General features: G+C 43.2%; 1 pseudogene across 1 annotated transcript in view; it reads left to right on the top strand.

Moving 5' to 3' along the window:
* The window catches only part of LOC143172058 (poly(A) RNA polymerase GLD2-like), a 37,038-nt pseudogene extending 15,706 nt beyond the window's left edge, over positions 1-21,332 (top strand). Inside the window, exons 7-8 of the transcript XR_012997285.1 lie at positions 17,500-17,569; positions 20,402-21,332. The product of XR_012997285.1 is annotated as a poly(A) RNA polymerase GLD2-like (transcript). The remainder of the gene's footprint in view (positions 1-17,499; positions 17,570-20,401) is intronic.
* The last annotated feature ends 283 nt before the right edge of the window (positions 21,333-21,615 follow it).

Here is a 21,615-nt window from a genome sequence, read left to right on the forward strand (position 1 = left end):
CATTCTTTATTGCGGCGCCGGGCGCACAGGGGATCGCTCCACCTAGTGTGTGCGCCAGGCTGCTCAACTATGGGAGTTATGTACAATCAGAATATGCATATTCATTAGATTTCTGAGAAATGATTATCATATTCATGTTATTTCTTGGAACTCATTAACATATGCAAAAGTCTTGAACGCATGTGCTCTTACGTCCATTGGTGGTCTTCCAGGGTCCTCTGGTGGTCGTCAGTAGTCTTCCTCACTGTGTCTGCTAATTGAACTCATTCTTTTCACCTAGTTGCAGTAGCTGATTTCAGCATAACTTCCTTATCCATTCCACCCCTGTACACAGAGCTTCAAGGATTCCTTTTATCTATGTAATGTCCAGTCTGCAGAACATTTAGCTACTTTGCTTCGACAAAGAGAACCATATGTCTCCTTAGTATTTTGGTATCAATCCCTCCTTTTCTTTTGAGGATTCGTAGCTAGCAAGCTGCAATCCTCATTTCATTAAGAGAGAGTTAACAAAGTTCAATGGTAAACGGGACAGTGCATAAAGAGCAGAGTATATTAATAGTATATGCTAAGCTGGGTTATTTGTTTCATCGTGTACTAAACCTTTATGTACAGTATAATTATAAGCAGCAAACATATTGAAATTAGAGTTAGTAAAGTTACAAACACATATGTTTGAGCGGTTGCTTGAATCTACAGTGACTTCATCTACAAAGATAAAGTCACAAAGGGTTCTCATACAAACACATCCTTTTCCAATATATACGAGCACAGTTTCAGGTGTTTCATCGGGATGTATTTCAAAATGGCAAACATTTTGCTCAGTGTCGAGACAAATGTCTTGGGCTTTGATGGTGTTACTCTCACAAATAAATCCCTGCTGTTCTCGTACAACGCATGTGCTAACATCGACAGTTTGCCACTTGTTTCCATTTTGTTGGGCCCATACTCTATGTTCTAGTGGATAGAGTATAGCTCCATTGTGATTTAATCCTAACGCAATAATTGGGTATATGGTGTGTACTGAAGCATTGTGAATTGTTAAAACAAAAGCTGTGGCCTTATTGTTGATAGGGTCATAAGTGAAATGAACTAAATACGACCAAGATTGGGATTCCTTTTCAAATTTAGTTGCATTGTCCCAGATTACCTTTCGAATTTCAGTGGGTAAGGTGCCCTCTTCTCCTTCTCTTATAATTGCTGTATGTGTAGTTAACGGGATTTGAAATGGTCCTTTCCATTTCTCTTGTAGCGGTTCAGAAGTCCAAGATTTGATGTATACCCTATCTCCAGGTTGGAATGGATGCGCTGGGAAATCAAGACCTATGGACTTATTTAAAATCACATATCTATTTAGTTCTCGTAAAACTTTCCCGAGGGCAATTAAGTAATTTCTTGCATCACTTTCCCTTTGTATTCGCATCTCTCCTGGCAGTCCAGGTATTTGGTACGGTCGTCCGTACGTCAACTCGTACGGGCTGAGATGTTGCCTACCTCGTGGTTGGCCTCTAATTCTTAACAAAGCCAGAGGTAAAGCTTGTGTCCAATTCATTGAGGTTTCCTGACATATTTTGCTTAACTGAGTTTTAAGGGTGTAATTCATTCTCTCTGCTTTACCACTAGATTGAGGCCTATAAGGGGTATGTAAATCCCAATTAATACCTAATAATCTGCTTATTTCAATAATTACTTTGGCTATAAAATGTGGACTTCTATCTGATGACATCCCTAGAGGTACTCCAAATCTTGGAATTATTTCTTTCAACAATATTTTTACTACATCTTTCGCCTTATTGGTGTGACATGGAAAGGCCTCAGGCCAACCTGTATATGTATCCACGAGGACCAACAAATACTTTAGCCCTCCTTTTCTTGGCAATTCGGTAAAATCTATTTGCCAATATTCCCAGGTGCCTGTCCTTCAGCGGTTTTTCCAAACTGAATTTTATTCTGTGTTTTTTGGATTGTTCCTACAACATACTTCACTTCTTTGTGAAATTAATAATTTCTACCATGTTCCTGCTAATAACCGACTTCTGCAAATATTTTAGCAAATTTTCAGTTCCCCAGTGCACAGCGTTGTGTTCTTCCTTTACTAAATTATTCATGAGGGAATGAGGTATGACTACTAGACCTGTAGGTATAATTGCCCATCCATCCTCTCGTCTTTCTGCTTGTAAAGTCTCGATTAACTTTAAATCTTGCTTATCATAAATAGGGTTTTTCTGGAGGGAAATTCTCTTTTCTGGCACTATAGCTAGCACTTTCTCCTCTATGCCTTTTTCTGCAGCCCACTTTGCAGCTAAATCAAGCCAGTTTATTTCCTTGCTCTTGAGTGGTTTGTCCTGACTGATGAGCTTTACAATGCATAATAGCTACAGCAGCAGGGGCTTTTACACTTTCTAATAAACTCAAAATTTCTTCCTTATGTTTCACCTCTGCCCCTTGTGTGGACAATAGTCCTCTTTCTTTCCAGATCGCTCCATGCGCATGCACTATTCCAAAAGTGTATTTTGAGTCAGTCCAAATATTTACGTGCTTGTCTTTACTTAACTGCAAAGCCTGAGTGAGGGCAATCAATTCAGCCTTTTGGGTCGATGTTTTAATGGGCAATGCTTGTGCCTCTATCACTGTCTCGACAGTGGTAACTGCATACCCTGATACTCGCTTTCCTTCTTTCATAAAACTGCTGCCGTCCGTGCATAGCTCCCAATCTGGATTCTGCAAGGGAACGTCCTTCAAGTCGGGCCTGCTTGAATAGACTTCTTCAATGGTCTGCAGGCTGTCATGTTCAAGTTTACCACCTTCTTGTTGAGCTGAGAGGAACATGGCAGGATTAATTATGGCAGTAGTCTTTAAGGTCACATCGTCTGGTTCTATTAGTACCACTTGATATTTTAGCATTCTACTAGGAGACAACCAAAGTCCACCCTTTTGGTCCAATACTGTAGTTACCATGTGTGGAACATAAACAGTTATTTTCTGTCCCATGGTGAGCTTCCGAGCCTCTCGTATTAACAGTACCGTTGCAGCCACTACTCATCTACATTCTCCCAAGCGCTGGGTTAAAACACCTAAGGCCACTGCTTGTCTTTCGTAAGTGAATAGTTCAAAAGGCTTTTCTAAATTAGGCAGCCCTAAGGCTGGGGCTTTCATCAAGGCTCTTTTAAGTTGAATATATGCATTCCGACTTTCATTTGTCCATTGCAGGGGACCTTTCGATGATTTCAGTAACTCATATAAGGGTTTTGCCATCAGTCCGTAATTAGCAATCCACCATCCCACTATTCCTAGAAAGGTTCTCAATTCATGAACGTTTTGAGGTTCTGGAAGTTGACAAATAGCTTCTTTCCTTTCATTGCTTAACTGTCTCTGTCCTTTCAGAATTTCAAAGCCTAAATATGTTACAGTTTCTTGTGCAATTTGAGCCTTCCCTTTTGACACTCAAGAACCGCTTAGTCCGAGGAAGTGTAATAGACTAATTGTCAGTTCCAAGCATTCTTCTCAGGAGTTCCCGGCTAATAGTATGTCATCAACATATTGTAACATTGCTCCATTTCTATTATTTTGCCTCCATAATTCTAACTCTTTTGCTAGTTGATTTCCAAAAATCATTGGACTATTTTTGAATCCTTGTGGTAATACTGTCCAGGTATACTGAGTCCTTCTTCCCGTCTCAGGGTTTTCCCCCTCAAAGGCAAACAATTCCTGACTTCCGGAGTCAAGTGGGATGCAGAAAAAGGCATCTTTTAAATCTAAGACTGTAAACCGTCCCTGATCTTCAGTGAGAGCAGTTAATAGTGTGTACGGGTTTGCTACCACTGGGTGTATATCCTGGACAATTTGATTCACTGCCCTCAGGTCCTGGACTAACCTATAAGATTTCCCGTCAGCTTTCTTAACAGGTAAAATTGGAGTATTATACTTAGATTCACATTCTCTTAATAACCCATATTCTAAAAATTTCTCTATAATAGGTACCAACCCAAGTTTAGCTTCTAACTTTAAGGGATACTGTTTCAGTCTTACCGGTGCTGATCCTGGTATAAGGTCTATCCTTATGGGTTCAGCCCTCCTTGATTTTCCGGGTAATTCTCCTGCCCAGACAACAGGAATCACTGCATTCTCAACTTCAGCCGGGATTTTTCCTTCCACCTGCTCAATTTCCTGCAATAATAATATTGATGCTTGGACAAATTTAGATTCTGGCATTGACACTTCCACTTCTCCATTTTTGAACTTTATTTCAGCTTCTAATTTTTCTAATAAATCTCGGCCTATTAAAGATTTTGGTGCACCTGGTAGATACAAAAACTGATGCGTTACCCATTGTTTTCCAATTTTAAATTTTAAGGGTTTAAAAAAAGGTTGTGTCTCCGGCTTTCCTGTCGCACCAATAATTCTCACAGTATCATATCCTAACTCATGTTTCTTTGTGTTCAAAACCAAATAAGTGGCCCCTGTATCGACTAAACATTCTATTTCAGTTTCATCTTCCCCCAGCTTAATTTTAACCAGAGGTTCTGCTGGGGAAGATTCCTCCAGTCTTTTTCAGTCTCTCGCCTCTACAGCTAACACGGGAGTGTCTTGTTCCCCCAATTGCTGCAAAAATGGGCACTCTCGTTTCCAGTGTCCCTTTCTTTTACAATAAACACACTGTGTCTCTCCTATTGGGGACCTTGGGAATCCTCTACCACGTCCTCTTCCTCGATAACCGCCTCTAAATCCTCCCCTGGGTCCTTCTCGAGGACCATAAGTTCCTCCTAGTGCCGCAATTAGTCTAGCATTTCCCTTTTCTTTCTGCTGATCTCTGTTCCTATAAATCACCCAAGCCACATCCAACAATTTTCCTGGGTCCCTGGCATCTGCTCCTTGTAATTTCTGCAGCTTTCTTTGGATATCATCAGCAGACTGCCCGATAAACAAAGTTGCTAACTGATTCTTCCCTTCCTCTGATTCAGGATCCAGAGTGGTATACTGCCGAGTAGCTTCTTTCAATCTATTTCGGAAATCGGTGGGAGACTCCTTTCTGTCCTGCTTAATCTCATATAATTTTGACCAATTTATTGCTTTTGGTATAGCATTTCTTATACCATATAGGACCCACCTCTGATATTGTGTTAATAACAATTTCTGCCCATTATCATTAGGGTCCCAGCCAGGATCTGCCGAGGGAAAATGATGTTCCAATTGTCCTTGTAATGTCCCTGCCGCTATTTGGGCTTCAACCTGAGTCCTTGCCATCTTACGAATCATCTCCCTCTCTGTACTATCAAACAATACCTGCATGATAACTTCAACATCTTTCCAATCTGGATCCTGGGTTTTTATCATCATTTCAAAAGCACTAGCCACTCGATCAGAATCATCCCTATAACTACCGGCAGCTGCTTTCCAGTTATTTAAATCTGTAATCAAAAAAGGCACTTTCACTACAACCGGACCATCTGCTTCTCTCAACGGAGCTTGCAGTGCGGTTCCCTGTCGATTACGAGTTCTCCTTGCCACCAGCATGGCCCCTGCAGCGTCTCTCTCGGACTCATCATCCAATCTACCCTCTGCCCCTAAGGGTTCAAGTTCATGGTTCTGAGGCCTCTGCCTCAACCCTGGAGCCACTAACATCCCTAAATCCTCTTCCTGCTCATTCTGGGTCAACTTCAAACATCTCTGTCCAATACTGCATGCCGAACAACACCTCTTTAACCCTTTCCCTTTTTCTCTCTCTCCTTTCTCCTTTTCCAATGCCAATACCAGAGGATCAGTTGGGGCCAAATTAATTCCACACTCCTTTTGCCACTCAGGGTGCTGCCTTAATGTAAAGAACATATCAGCATACAATACCTCATCCCATTTTCCTTCTCTCCTTAGAAACAGCATTAGTTGTAACAGAGTATTATAATTCAAAGTACCATTCCTTGGCCACTTTTCTCCATCTTCTAGTTTGTATAGTGGCCACCATTGATTACAATACTTAATTAGATTGTCCCTACCAGGGGATCCTGCAATTTGTTTCCAATACTTTAAAATACAACCCAAAGGTGATTTCTTTAAAATTCCCCCACCAGTGGATGATCCGGCGGATGATCCAGCGCCCATTTTATATACAGGGAATCACACACAAACAAGTCTTTCGTACAACAACACCACCACCACAAATAACTACAAACAAATGCTTACAATAATGGAATCACACACACAGACGAGCCTTTTGTACAGTAACAATAATACAAATAACTAATTACTATATGAGACATACTTACAATAATAGACAAGTATTTACAATAATTGTTACCGCGGTTGCTCTTAATGTTTATCTTGAGTGGGGACTCTAACCCCTTCCAAGTGGGGACTCTAACCCCTAGCCCGGGTCTTATACCCAACCCTGCAGAGCTTTCGCTGCGTCTGACGGGCAGGTAGTGGGGACTCTAACCCCTTCCAAAATTTCCAAAAAGAATGCCTTATTACTCACAAAGCAGTGTTCTTCGCTCAGGGGCTCTTCGGTCCGGGGATCGGGAGAAGTCCTCTCCGAGAATCCCTCGGTGCCGGCTGAGGTTCCGCGATCCCAGGATCCGTCGAGGCTCAAGAGCAGTGTCCCATCTGGGTCGCCAAAACTGTTACCGTAAGTCGGCAGATGAAAAACTCTCTAAGACTCAATTTGGAGTTTTAGAAAGCAGGCATTCTTTATTGCGGCGCCGGGCGCGCAGGGGATCGCTCCACCTAGTGTGCACGCCGGGCTGCTCAACTATGGGAGTTATGTACAATCAGAATATACATATTCATTAGATTTCTGAGAAATGATTAGCATATTCATGTTACTTCCTGGAACTCATTAACATATGCAAAAGTCTTGAACGCGTGCGCTCTTATGTTCATTGGTGGTCTTCCAGGGTCCTCTGGTGGTCGTCGATAGTCGTCCTCACTGTGTCCGCTAATTGAACTCAGTCTTTTCGCCTGCACAGTTTGTCTTTTGGCCCAGTTGCACTAACTAGCTGATTTCAGCATAACTTCCTTATCCATTCCACCCCTGTACACAGAGCTTCAAGGATTCCTTTTATCTATGGAATGTCCAGTCTGCAGAACATTTAGTTACTTCGCTTCGACAAAGAAAACGGTATGTCTCCTTAGTATTTTGGTATATCACCTCTTGCTTTCTAAACTTCTCAGAGAGGAGTTTAGGTGCGGCTGGATCCAATCCTAGTCCCAGTCTTGGTCAGCGGTTCATGTCTAAAGGGTTATATATGCATGTCCTGGTTTCGGCAGGGATAGAGTTAATTTCCTTTCTAGTAGCTGGTACAGTGTTTTGGATTTAGGATGAGAACAAAGTTGATAACGCACTGATGTTTTAGTTGTTGCTAGGTAATGCTTACACTAGCCAAGGACTTTTCAGCTTCCCATGCTCTACCGACTGAGAAGGCTGAAGGTGCACAAGAAGCTGGGAGGGGGCACAGCCAAACTGGCCAAAGGGACATTCCATACCATGTGACGTCATGCTCAGTACATAAACTGGGGAAAGCTGGCCGGGGGGGCCGCTGCTCGGGGACTGGCTGGGCATCGGTCGGCGGGTGGTGAGCAATTGTACTGTGCATCACTTGCTTTGTGTATTATTATTATTATCATCATATTATTATTATCATTTTATTTCAATTATTAAACTGTTTTTATCTCAACCCACGAGTTTTTTCTAACTTGTGCTCTTCCAATTCTCTCCCCCATCCCACCGGGGGTGGGGGGAGTGAGCGAGCGGCTGTGTGGTACTCAGTTGCCGACTGAAATTAAACCACGACAGTCTTTTTTTGGCGCCCAACGTGGGGCACGAAGGGTTTGAGATAATAAGAGGTTAACCGGAGTGTATTAAAGAACTTATATCTGTTAGTAGTTGTGGGTCACAATGTTGGTTTCTCTGTTCTCGATATTGATTTGTATAATCTGCATCGCGCTCTTTTTCCTGCTGTACATGTTAAAGACTGGTGTTGGGTTTTGCAGTTTGCTGTGGTCTGCAGTGAATAGTAATGTCTCGCTTGTGAGGTTTGTTTTTAGAACATTGACCTTGACGTTAGTGTGGTATGTAAACTTCGCAATGAAGCTGTTACTGTACCACGGAGACCATTTCGTGGAGACAACTAGCAATTGCAGTAACTTTTCTGAGAGTTTTTTTACGGAGGAAATACAGAATGGCAGGGTCACTACCTTCTTCTATGATGTTTCCTCCTTCATTACAGTAATTTTTCAGTATTTTGAACATCCTTGGGCAGTTAAGATACTTCTATTAATACTTCTTGGGAATATTGTTTCGGTTTTGTCTAAAGTTGGTAAGCAATTTAAGAATATCATCCAGAGATCTGCCCCAAGGCTGGGTAGTTATGAGTGGCAGGGTGTGTGGGACAAGATGGGCAAGTACCTAGGCCAATGGGCACCCCCAGTGTTTTGGAACTTCACCCCTGAGCAAGTGAAGAATCCTGAAAAGTTAGTAGAATATTTGGAAAAAGTATGCTGTCACCCTGGCAACTCCAGAGAGATGCAGATCATTGCAACGTTCTGGGGCCTGGCCCATGCCTACCGAGCCCTGTTCAACACCATTCAGTGCCCTCAAAGGGAAGAGAAGGTCTCTGGCTCTGACAGTAAAACGACACGCCCTGCGGCCACTCAGACCCGGGCAACGCGCCCTGCGGCCACTCCGACCCCAGCGACATGCCGTGCAGCCACTCAGACCCCGGCAACAGGCCCTGCGGCCACTCCGACCCCAGCAACATGCACTGCAGCTACTCAGACGCCGGCAACAGGCCCTGCGGCCACTCAAACCCGGGCAACACGCACTACGGCCACTCCAACCCCGGCGACAGGCTCTGCGGCCACTCAGACCCCGGCGACATGCACTGCAGCCACTCAGACCCCGGCGACATGCACTGCGGCCACTCCAACCCCAGCAACAGGCCCTGCGGCCACTCAGACTCCGGTGACATGCACTTGCACAGCGGTCACTCCAACCCTGGAGACATGCACTGCGGCCACTCCAACCCCGGCAACAGGCCCTGCGGCCAGTCAGACTCCGGTGACATGTACTTGCACTGCAGCCACTCCAACCCCAGCAACAGGCCCTGCGGCCACTCAGACTCCGGTGACATGCACTTGCACAGCGGTCACTCCAACCCCGGCGACATGCACTGTGGCCACTCCAACGCCGGCAACAGGCCCTGCGGCCACTCAGACTCCGGTGACATGCACTTGCACTGCGGCCACTCCAACCCCGGCGACATGCACTGCGGCCACTCCAACCCCGGCAACAGGCCCTGTGGCCAGACTCCGGTCACATGCACTTGCACCGCGGCCACTCCAACCCCGGCAACAGGCCCTGTGGCTGAACCAAAGAACCAGCCTGTGCCGGTATCAGTCGCCCCTGTACACAAGAAGAAATTTTGGAAGCGGAAGTTGGCTCGTTTAGTAAGGGAGGAAGAAGCTTCTTCTAAAAGGGAACCGGAGGAAGAACTGTACGACTACCCTGGAGAAGGGCCATCACGAGAACAGGAGGAGGAGAGCCGGCCGCTGATTGGGGAGGAGGAAGAGGAAGAACTCATAAACGAGGCAGTGACCACCCGATCTCTATCCCTGTGTGAGCTGCGAGATATACGAAAAGATTTCAGCCGTCGTCCAGGTGAGCATATTGTCACCTGGCTGCTCCGATGCTGGGATAATGGGGCCAGTAGCCTGGAATTAGAGGGTAGGGAAGCCAAGCAGCTGGGATCCCTTTCTAGGGAAGGGGGCATTGACAAAGCGATTGGAAAAGGGACACGTATCCTCAGCCTTTGGAGGCGACTCTTGTCAAGCGTGAAGGAAAGGTATCCCTTTAAGGAAGATGTCATATGTCGCCCAAGCAAATGGGCCACCATGGAGAAGGGTATCCAGTTTCTGAGAGAATTAGCTGTGCTGGAGGTGATTTATGATGACCTGAACAATGAACAACTATCCAAAGATCCAGACGAAGTCAAGTGCACACGACCCATGTGGCGGAAGTTTATAAGGAGCTCACCATCGTCATACGCCAATTCATTGGCAGTGATAACCTGGAAAGATGGAGAGGAACAAACAGTGGATGAATTGGCTAGTCAACTCCGGCAATACGAGGAAAGTCTTTCTTCCTCCATCGTCTCGGCTGTGGAGAAACTGTCCGAAAAACTGTCCCGGGAGATCCAGGAACTCAGAGAGGATAGGTCCTACTCCTCACCTGTACGGACCAGTATCTCGGCTATTAGGAGTCAGCGTTCTTTTGCTCAAGAGAGAGGATATAAAGGGTACACACCATGGGGCACCCTATGGTTTTATTTGCGTGACCACGGAGAGGACATGAGGAAGTGGGATGGGAAACCTACCGCAGCCCTAGGGGCACGGGTACGCGAATTGCAAGGGAAAACAATCACAGAAAGAGGTTCTCCCAGGAAAATTGCTGCTCCAGTTTCCAGCGGGCAGTTCCCCAGAGAGAGTAGAAGGGCTGATCTTACTCTTGATCTTAATGAAGAAACTTCTGACTTGTACGTACAAGAAATGAGAAATGAGTACTGTGATGAGGATTAGAGGGGCCCTGCCTCCAGCCAGGGGGAGGAAAGGGACAACCGGGTTTACTGGACTGTGTGGATTCGGTGGCCTGGCACATCAGACCCACAGAAGTATAAGGCTCTGGTAGACACCGGTACACAGTGTACCCTAATGCCATCAAGCTATATAGGGGCAGAACCCATCTGTATTTCTGGGGTGACGGGGGGATCCCAACAGCTAACTGTATTGGAAGCCGAAGTGAGTCTAACTGGGAATGGGTGGCAGAAGCACCCCATTGTGACTGGCCCAGATGCTCCGTGCATCCTTGGCATAGACTACCTCAGGAGAGGGTATTTCAAGGACCCAAAAGGGTACCAGTGGGCTTTTGGTATAGCTGCCTTGGAGATGGAGGAAATTAAACAGCTGTCCACCTTGCCTGGTCTCTCGGAGGACCCCTCTGTTGTGGGGTTGCTGAAGGTCGAAGACCAACAGGTGCCAATCGCTACCACCACGGTGCACCGGCAGCAATATCGCACCAACCGAGACTCCCTGATTCCCATCCATGAGCTGATTCGTCGACTGGAGAGCCAAGGAGTGATCAGCAAGACTCGCTCACCATTTAACAGTCCCATATGGCCAGTGCGGAAGTCTAATGGAGAGTGGAGACTAACAGTAGACTATCGTGGCCTAAATGAAGTCACGCCACCGCTGAGTGCTGCCGTGCCAGACATGCTAGAACTTCAATACGAATTGGAATCAAAGGCAGCCAAGTGGTATGCCACAATTGATATTGCTAATGCGTTTTTCTCAATCCCTTTGGCAGCGGAGTGCAGGCCACAATTTGCTTTCACTTGGAGGGGCGTCCAGTACACCTGGAACCGACTGCCCCAGGGGTGGAAACACAGCCCCACCATTTGCCATGGACTAATCCAGACTGCACTAGAACAGGGTGGAGCTCCAGAACACCTGCAATACATTGATGACATCATCGTGTGGGGCAACACAGCAGGAGAAGTTTTTGAAAAAGGGAAGGAAATAGTCCAAATCCTGCTGAAGGCCGGTTTTGCCATAAAACAAAGTAAGGTCAAGGGACCTGCACAGGAGATCCAGTTTTTAGGAATAAAATGGCAAGATGGACGTCGTCAGATCCCAATGGATGTGATCAACAAAATAACAGCCATGTCTCCACCAACTAGCAAAAAGGAAACACAAGCTTTCTTAGGCGTCGTGGGTTTTTGGAGAATGCACATTCCAAATTACAGTCTGATTGTAAACCCTCTCGATCAAGTGACTCGAAAGAAGAACGATTCCAAATGGGGCCCTGAGCAACGACAAGCCTTTGAACAAATTAAAGAGGAGACAGTTCATGCAGTAGCCCTTGGGCCAGTCCGGGCAGGGCAAGATGTCAAAAATGTGCTCTACACCGCAGCCGGGGAGAATGGCCCTACCTGGAGCCTCTGGCAGAAAGCACCAGGGAAGACTCGAGGTTGACCCCTAGGGTTTTGTAGTCGGGGATACAGAGGATATGAGGTTGGCTATACTCCAACTGAAAGAGAGATATTGGCAGCATATGAAGGGGTTCGAGCTGCTTCGGAAGTGATTGGCACTGAAGCACAGCTCCTCCTGGCACCCCGAATGCCGGTGCTGGGCTGGATGTTCAGAGGGAGGGTCCCCTGTACACATCATGCAACTGATGCTACGTGGAGTAAGTGGGTCGCACTGATCACACAACGGGCTCGAATAGGAAACCCCAGTCGCCCAGGAATCCTGGAAGTGATCATGGATTGGCCAGAGGGCAAAGATTTTGGAATATTGCCAGAGGAGGAGGTAACGCGTGCTGAAGAGGCCCCAGTGTATAATGAACTACCAGAAAATGAGAAGCAATACGCCCTGTTCACTGATGGGTCCTGTCGTCTTGTGGGAAAGCATCGGAGGTGGAAAGCTGCTGTATGGAGTCCTATGCGACAAGTTGTAGAAACTGCTGAAGGAGAAGGTGAATTGAGCCAATTTGCAGAAGTAAAGTCCATCCAGCTGGCTTTAGACATTGCTAACCGAGAAAAGTGGCCAGTGCTCTATCTCTATACTGACTCATGGATGGTGGCAAATGCCCTGTGGGGGTGGTTGCAGCAATGGAAGCAGAGCAACTGGCAGCGCAGAGGCAAACCCATCTGGGCTGCCGCATTGTGGCAAGATATTGCTGCCCGGGTGGAGAACCTGGTTGTAAAAGTCCGTCACGTAGATGCTCACGTACCCAAGAGTCGGGCCACTGAAGAACATCAAAACAACCAGCAGGTGGATCAGGCTGCTAAGATTGAAGTGGCTCAGGTGGATCTGGACTGGCAACATAAGGGTGAGTTATTTATAGCTTGGTGGGCCCATGACACCTCAGGTCACCAAGGAAGAGATGCAACATACAGATGGGCTCGTGATCGAGGGGTGGACTTGACCATGGACACTATAGCACAGGTTATCCATGAATGCGAAACATGCGCTGCAATCAAGCAAGCCAAGCGGTTAAAGCCTTTTTGGTATGGAGGACGATGGCTGAAATATAAATATGGGGAGGCCTGGCAGATCGATTATATCACACTCCCACAAACCCGCCAAGGCAAGCGCCACGTGCTTACAATGGTGGAGGCAACCACTGGATGGCTGGAAACATATCCCGTGCCCCATGCCACCGCCCGGAACACTATCCTGGGCCTTGAAAAGCAAGTCCTATGGCGACATGGCACCCCAGAAAGAATTGAGTCAGACAACGGGACTCATTTCCGAAACAACCTCATAGACACCTGGGCCAAAGAGCACGGCATTGAGTGGGTGTATCACATCCCCTATCATGCACCAGCCTCTGGGAAAATTGAACGATACAATGGACTGTTAAAGACTACACTGAGAGCAATGGGTGGTGGGACGTTCAAACATTGGGATACGCATTTAGCAAAGGCCACCTGGTTAGTCAACACTCGGGGATCTGCCAATCGAGCAGGCCCTGCCCAGTCAGAACTTTTACGTACTGTAGATGGGAATAAAGTCCCTGTAGTGCACATAAAAAATATGCTGGGGAAGACAGTCTGGGTTATTCCTGCCTCGGGCAGAGGCAGACCCATCCATGGGATTGCTTTTGCTCAAGGACCTGGGTGCACTTGGTGGATAATGCAGAAGGATGGGGAAGTCCGATGTGTACCTCAAGGGGATTTGATTTTGGGTGAGAATAGCCAATGATCTGAATTATGTGATGTTAAGTACTAATTATAGTTATAATAGTTATACTAATAATACACAGATATACTAATTATACTAATAATATTATATGCCATACTAATGTTATTACAATAAGAATCACCCAGACTAATGAAGAATAACTTCAGTGAAACCAAGCAAAGCACAGTGATGATGGTACCAGAACTGACTTCAACGTGAAACAATCCAACACCACATACCATCTCCGTTTTTCCTACTCTGAAAGACAGATGACAGATGGAGCCCGAAGTCATGGACTAAATGAACTCACCGAATATTTTAGAGGGATGGCCCACAGACGAAGGGAATGATATCTGTGTGTGTGTGTGTGTATATATATATATATATAAAAAGGGGTGGTGATTAATGAAAATGTACTGGAAAATATGAGACTTGAGCATGACGCAGATGGTATAGAATAAGGGGTGGATATTGTCCTGGTTTCGGCAGGGATAGAGTTAATTTCCTTCCTAGTAGCTGGTACAGTGTTTTGGATTTAGGATGAGAATAAAGTTGATAACGCACCCATGTTTTAGCTGTTGCTAGGTAATGCTTACACTAGCCAAGGACTTTTCAGCTTCCCATGCTCTACCGACTGAGAAGGCTGGAGGTGCACAAGAAGCTGGGAGGGGGCACAGCCAAACTGGCCAAAGGGACATTCCATACCATGTGATGTCATGCTCAGTACATAAACTGGGGAAAGCTGGCCGGGGGGGGGGCACTGCTCGGGGACTGGCTGGGCATCGGTCGGCGGGTGGTGAGCAATTGTACTGTGCATCACTTGTTTTGTGTATTACTATTATTATCATATTATTATTATCATTTTATTTCAATTATTAAACTGTTTTTATCTCAACCCACGAGTTTTTTCTAACTTGTGCTCTTCCAATTCTCTCCCCCATCCCACCGGGGGTGGGGGGAGTGAGCGAGCGGCTGCGTGGTACTTAATTGCCGGCTGAAATTAAACCACGACAATGCATAATCAATCCTTTATATCACTTAGCTAAGATTTCAAAGTTTAGCATGCTTATTAGTCACTTACCGAGGATCTGTTGCGGCAAGGAATCTCTCAGCCTCGAGGAGTAACCTTGAGAGGCATTCCCTACTCAGGGGGAGATCCCGCCATGCAGCCCACTGCCATGCAGGAGAGCTCAAAGGGATCTTGGGCTGCTCACTATTTATAGGGGTAAGATGATTGACTCATAGTCATTTTTGCATACTGATAACTGTGGTTAGGTGGGCGTATTTCTCACAGTAACCAAGGGCTATTGTGGTGTTTTCTGGCTCCCAAATCCACTTCGTTAATGGACGAAGCTATCACCATCAGCATCCATTAACGACTGCCCCTGGTAGTTATCGCTTGAGCAGGGTTACAGGAGATAAAGGTCAGGTTGGGCGGGGGAGCACACCCACAATTGTCTCCCATAGGCTACGTGTTGGGCATCTTTGTCTTAAATTTGGTAGTGAAAGGAAAGAAGGCAGAGAGCTCTATGTGCTTTATAGCTTCACATTCAGAATGTTCTGGGATGTTGGAAGAGGGATGCTTGGATGTGTCTGCGGGTGCAGCTAGAAAGAGGGGACGCTTCTTTAAGTTGTACTAGATTGTACGTACAGTGAATGTGGATTGGAGTTTTGTAAGATTCTTCCTTTAAAATTAGTAAGTTAATAAGATTTTTGTTTTATGCTGGTCTGTGTGTTGTTTAGGATCATACAATGCATTCAAGTCCAGATAAAGGATTATCTTGGGTCAAATCTGTCCAAATGTGCATATCCAGAAAACACTTTCAAAAAGTCTCAAAAAAGTAAAATTTGTTGTAATTGAATATTGCACAGTAGGGTTTTAACAAACCTGAAGTTGTCATCCAAATGCAATAGAGCTGACACTGTTTAATCAAGGTTGCTATTGTTGAAGAATATCTTAAGTTTTACTGAATCTTTAGGTTGTGAAATAATCAATTATAAGAATATTTCAATTCCAATAAGTTAGCCCCTATGGTAGCGTTATGTATTGGATGCTGTGTTACTTATTATTTGAGGCTGTGTTGCTTGAAGTCCCTATTCCCTATTCTCTGGACTCTCTAGACCATAAACAGAGCCCCTAGGTTCTATTGTATATGGGATGAGTTATTTGACAACCTGGCAAGGTAGATATCTGGTTGGCCAACTTGGCAACAAAACCTACTTTTAAGGTGTTCTGAAGTGAACTGCCTTCATTATAATACTAAAAAACACACCCACAGGTCAAGAAGACCCTTGCCCAGGTGAAGACCCTTCCCCCACGCAAGCGTAGTAACAGAAGAGAATGACATAACCCATATTATAATTATATGTAAATCATTAACCAATCATTGTAACTGGGAGTGTACTACCTTATAATTCTTGTGTATAAATGTAACAGTGATCTAGCCATAGGTGTGCTTGATTTGTGGAAATTACACCTTGCACCCGGCGCCGCAATAAAGAATGCCTGCTTTCTAAAACTCCAAATTGAGTCTTAGAGAGTTTTTAATTTGCCGACTTACGGTAACACTATCTGAACTGATAGAAAGATCCCCCCCCCAAGTGAAGATCAGCTTTTATTTAAGGTTATTTTTAATCTGCACTAATCCTAGTTTTGTCATACTTATTTATGCTAATTTGAGGTTAATTTATGGAAACAAGGGGAAAATGTATAGTGTTAGATATGGTCAAATTCAAGTGGTCCTATATTTTGCAACCTAATAAATGACTAAAGCCATGCTTTTTGCCCAAATTCATATTGTGTAACCTATGGACTCTGCTTTTCTTTGTCTTTTCCATTACTTTCTTGGGTGCATTTCTCATTCAGGATTATGGGCAACTACTAAATATAGCCTGAGATATTGTGAAGAATGGGGAAATCGCAGATAATGACTGATGCAGCAGTTTTGGGGAGTTAAGTGCAAAGATGCGTTTGGTGGCACTGTTTGAGTCTGGCAGAGCTTAGTATGTTGGGGTTTGGATGGTCTGGCATTGAGCCTGTGTGTCTATACTGTGTGGATAATAATCTGAGATGCAGTCCTGTGACTGTGTATTTATTGCATGTCCTATTGTCATTAAAGCAAAAGGCAAATAAAGCTTATCCCATCTTTGGAAAGTGGTGTCCTGTTTTCAGTAGTAATTTGATAGGAAATGTCTGTCTTGTTATGTACTTTAGTCAAAGAAACAGTTCTTGAAGTTCTAAGCATAATCAGTGCATAGTGACGATACAGTTATGTTAATATTTTTTGATCAGTAAAACGCGTAACTTCAACTGCAAGCAGTCTAGACATGATTAACAAGTATGCAACTGATCATGTGCCCCTCGCTACAACGTAGTGCTGGGCTTAAATATCTGGCCATCCTGGATGGGTCTGTTCTCCCTTATTTTTGAACCTTAATTATTCAGGATTTCTATCACAAGTACTGCTCAGTGAAAGCATTGTAGAACTGCATTTCTTATGTTCAAATTTCTTGAATATACTTCCTGCAGAAAAATCTTCCACTAATGTTTTTCTCTAATATTTAGTGCGTTTTTTTCTAGATGCTTTCCTAGATTGTATTTTTGCTGCAGTTGCTAAAGGTTTCTTAGTTTAGCACAACCCTTCTGAGAATATTTTTGCTAAATTTAATAAGCTACTATTTGCTATAGATCAGTCAGTTTGACTCTACTTTAGGATCTTAAAAGATCAGCATCTTACATGAAGCATAATTGCATATTTTTCTCCCTTTCAGCAAGCTACATTGAACGACCTCAGCTGATTCAAGCAAAAGTGCCAATAGTGAAGTTCAGGGATAAAGTCAGGCAAGTATTCTGTTCAACATAATTTCTTAGACTCTGACATAGGAAAGTATCTATGTATGTACTGTCCATATGAATAGTCCCACTGAAGTCACGTTTTATTTGTGTTATACTATAGTTGGATTGCACATTTGTATAGCTAGTGTGCAGTGGCAGTCAGCTTACTTCCTCGATGGCCTGAAACACCTCTTGTGGTTGAGATGCTGGTTAGTTTCTGTGATGTGAATTAATAGTGGTACATCATGTATTTCTATGGGTGATTTGTGCATAGTGGATTCTAGTTGACAGATGGTTCATGACAGGAAAACAACGGTGGGAAGAAAATTGTTGTAAAAGATAATTTTGCTTTCTGTGCAAACATCTTAACTATTGAGCTACTTAAGGACTAATTCACAGCTTATACGCTATAAACAACACTAAAACGAACTTTAGTTTCTTGTGATGACATTGTTAAACACAGAATACCTCCCTAGAAGATAGCAGAAAATACTCTGCCAAAATGAACAAAAAATTTTAATCAAGAAAACAAAGTGTAGTATTACATGTTCTATTCACAGTGTTAGGTACTAATTCTGTGGCTTTTTTTTTTTTTTTTTTTTAAGAAGGGGAAAGTAATTAGAGAGAAGTGGATATGTTGTATGTTATTTTATTCATTGTATCTTCATTATGAAGACATGAAAATAAATAATCAAGAGGGATGTACTAGGACAGAACAATGTATTTCTTATTGTGTGTGATAAAAGTATCTGCTATAGAGGAAAGAATTGTGCAAAGCACTCAAATTGGTTGGGAGTCTGAGTAATGTTCAAATCTTCCTATATTTATGGGCTTACATTTTGTAAGAATTATGTGTATCACCTTGTCCTGGTTTCGGCTGGGATAGAGTTAATTTTCTTCCTAGTAGCTGGTACAGTGCTGTGTTTTGGATTTAGGATGAGAATAATGTTGATATAACACACTGATGTTTTAGTTGTTGCTAAGTAGTGCCTACACTACTCAAGGCCTTTTCAGCTTCCCATGCCCTGCCAGTGAGAAGCTGTGAGGGGGCACAGCCAGGACAGCTGACCCAAAGTGGCCAAAGGGATATTCCATACCATATGACATCATGCTCAGTATATAAGCTGGGGGGAGTTAGCCGGAGGGCGGTGACCGCTGCTCGGGAACTAGCTGGGCATCGGTCGGCGGGTGGTGAGCAATTGCATCACTTGCTTTGTGTATTCTATTCTTCTTCTTCTTATTATTATTATTATTATTATTATTATTATTATTATTATTTTCCCTTCCTTTTCTGTCCTATTAAACTGTCTTTATCTCAACCCACGAATTTTACGTTTTTGTGTCCCCCCCTGTCCGTCCCCCCCCTGGATTCTCGCCCCCATCCCACTGGGGGGGGGAGTGAGCGAACGGCTGTGTGGTGTTTAGCTGCCTGCCGGGTTAAACTACAACACACCTTCATGTAATAACATGGTTTGACTATTCTTTGTAAATAGGACCTTGAACAACTTTCTTGTATCTATCTTATCCTGCCCACACGCTTCTAAAATTCACGATATGCTTTTATCACGATATGCTTTTATCACAACAGAAACCCTGCTGTGATAAAACTGAATCTGTCATGTTTACAATTTGAACTAATAAATATCATCCATTTAAGCTTTTCTTGCATCTGAGATTATATAATGCTTGTTAGGGTTTTGCTATATACTTTTTTCATTTATACCTAATCCCATATTTACTTCTGTATACTTGCCTATCTTTTAAAAATTTGAATATTTCTATCTAATAACTTTCTCCTCTAGCAGTACAGAAGGTTGTTTCTCCCATGCTTTCTGAAAGCATTAAACTTGTCAAGCTAAAATTTGGGTTATATGGCTTAGCTACATATAACAATGCTAGTCTTCATAAATAAGTTAAATGGTAATTCCTGGTAAAAATCTTGAATAAATCATGGAGCTATAGCAAGAATATTTTATTTTCTGATGTTAAATTGGGAAAAACTTTAAAAAGAAACCTTAAGTATGGAAGTGATTATGTCAGAAGATGAAAGTCTTTTGTAGGCATTTATAGTCCATACTATGGTCACTTGCAATAAAAAAAAAAGTAATAGTAACAGTCATGATATTCATATACCTTACAGACAGGATTTAAAGAATTCTTTATTTCCTACTAAATCAAAGTATAATCTTAGACTAGAAGCTGCCTATTAAGTTTTTTGGAGGAAAAAACAGTGCTGTTCACCATCTGGTTTTCTGTGTTGGTTTTTTTGGAAGAGGGGAGGGGGACGGGGGGGGAATGACATGACTTTGGGTTGGGGGTTTGTTTTGTTTTGTTTTTTTCTCTTTCCAGTTATCTTTCTCTTATGTGCCCTGTCACCTCCATCCATGTTTTGTCTTTTTATTTAAAGCATCGGTCTCTTTCTAATCCTCATCGGCCTCTGTCTTTCCTAGCCTCATACACATATATACACGCACACTCATTTGTTTTTTCAGAGGTCTTGAAAAATGGTTTGGATATTCTGTACCCAGGAGTCTAAGCTTGTTTTGGCCAAAACCAGAAACTAAACATGACAAGCTTCCTGTGAAAGCCAATTCTCTTGATGCCCGGCTGCTGGGAGAAGGTGGTAGAATTCAGTTGGTGCTATCTCTGCATCTGGATTCTAATGTGTTGTCAATGGTCCATATATACTTTAAAATTTTGATTTCCTACTTATTTTGATTTGGTGAAAGGAGAAAGCATTCAGTTTGTGTGTTCTCCTTTTTCATCTTAAAGGTTTTTTAATGCTATAACAGTAAGGGAAGATCCATTGCACGTAAAGACTTCTTATCTTTTTTGTAGTCTTTCCCAGGAAATAATTCCAATGCTGGCTCTGCTACCAGACAAGCCTTTGATTAATTAACAAGATTTCTGTACTACGGAGGATGAAAAAGCTGCTGCTGCTTCTGCTACATTTGATGTGCAGTTGACTCTTTTCCTCTCCTATAGCGCTTTTGCTAGAACTTAGGTTTTGTACTGTTGGGACTCTTTTCACTTGCCATAATTGCAACATCTGTTAAATGTTTGTATTAAAGTACAATATAACTGCAATGGAACTTTAATCAGCATCTGGTAAATAGTAATCTTGTCAATTGGGGTTAATTGGAATTACATATGCAGCTTGACATATTTCTTTATTGTATTTGCATATACAACTAATATTCCTACTAGTATTTATGCTTATTTTTACATTTGTCAGGCAGTAGCTCAAGCTTGTTTATTTCCTGTACTGTTAGATGTTTTAAGATGGTAGTACCTAAGAAGTCATGCTTGATATTAATTCAGCTTTAAAACTGTAATACTTGTGATGCAAAGAATGTTTTAATGTAGTTAATGATGTCAAAAACCTTTTGTAGGCATCAAATTAATGTGTTTTATCCAGTTTAATAAATTCTAGGTCCATGTTCCCTTTATAATAGCTCAAGAGAATCCAAAGGAATGTTCAGGCAAACAACTATGTGAATGAGACTTGGATATATAAAATGGAAATAGCTGTACACTGCAGATAGCTACTGCTTTGTCAATAATAGACTTGTTGCAAGTTAAAATGTTGCTATGGATTATTGAATATGAATTTAATATTGTTTCTTGAGTACTGTGAGCAGTTAAGCTCTATATGCAGTATGAAATTCAAATGGGGGGGATATAAATAAAGCAGGTAGCGCTTGATTGCCTTGTTCTTATTTTCTGTTAACAGTATGAAACAGTTATTAAAAGTTGCATGCTCTGAAACGGTTACAATTCAGAAGTTTTCTTCATACAACATGCGCCATTTACTAATAAACAGTTTTCATTTCAAAGTGCTTGCTGATTTATCTCTGACCATCATTGCAGAAAAGAAATTCTTACCTTTTGACCTCTTCCAGTTCCTCTCCTTCTCAGTTCATTGGCATGATTAGCTAAACTAATACCTCAGAATGCTTCCTGGCATCAAAAGTTGTCCATCGTAAATTGTGTATTGTCTAGTTGAGTGTCCTGGTTTTGGCTGGGATAGAGTTAATTTCCTTCCTACTAGC

The sequence above is a fragment of the Aptenodytes patagonicus genome, chromosome W (assembly GCF_965638725.1).
Source record: "Aptenodytes patagonicus chromosome W, bAptPat1.pri.cur, whole genome shotgun sequence".
NCBI classification, from domain to species: Eukaryota; Metazoa; Chordata; class Aves; order Sphenisciformes; family Spheniscidae; genus Aptenodytes; species Aptenodytes patagonicus.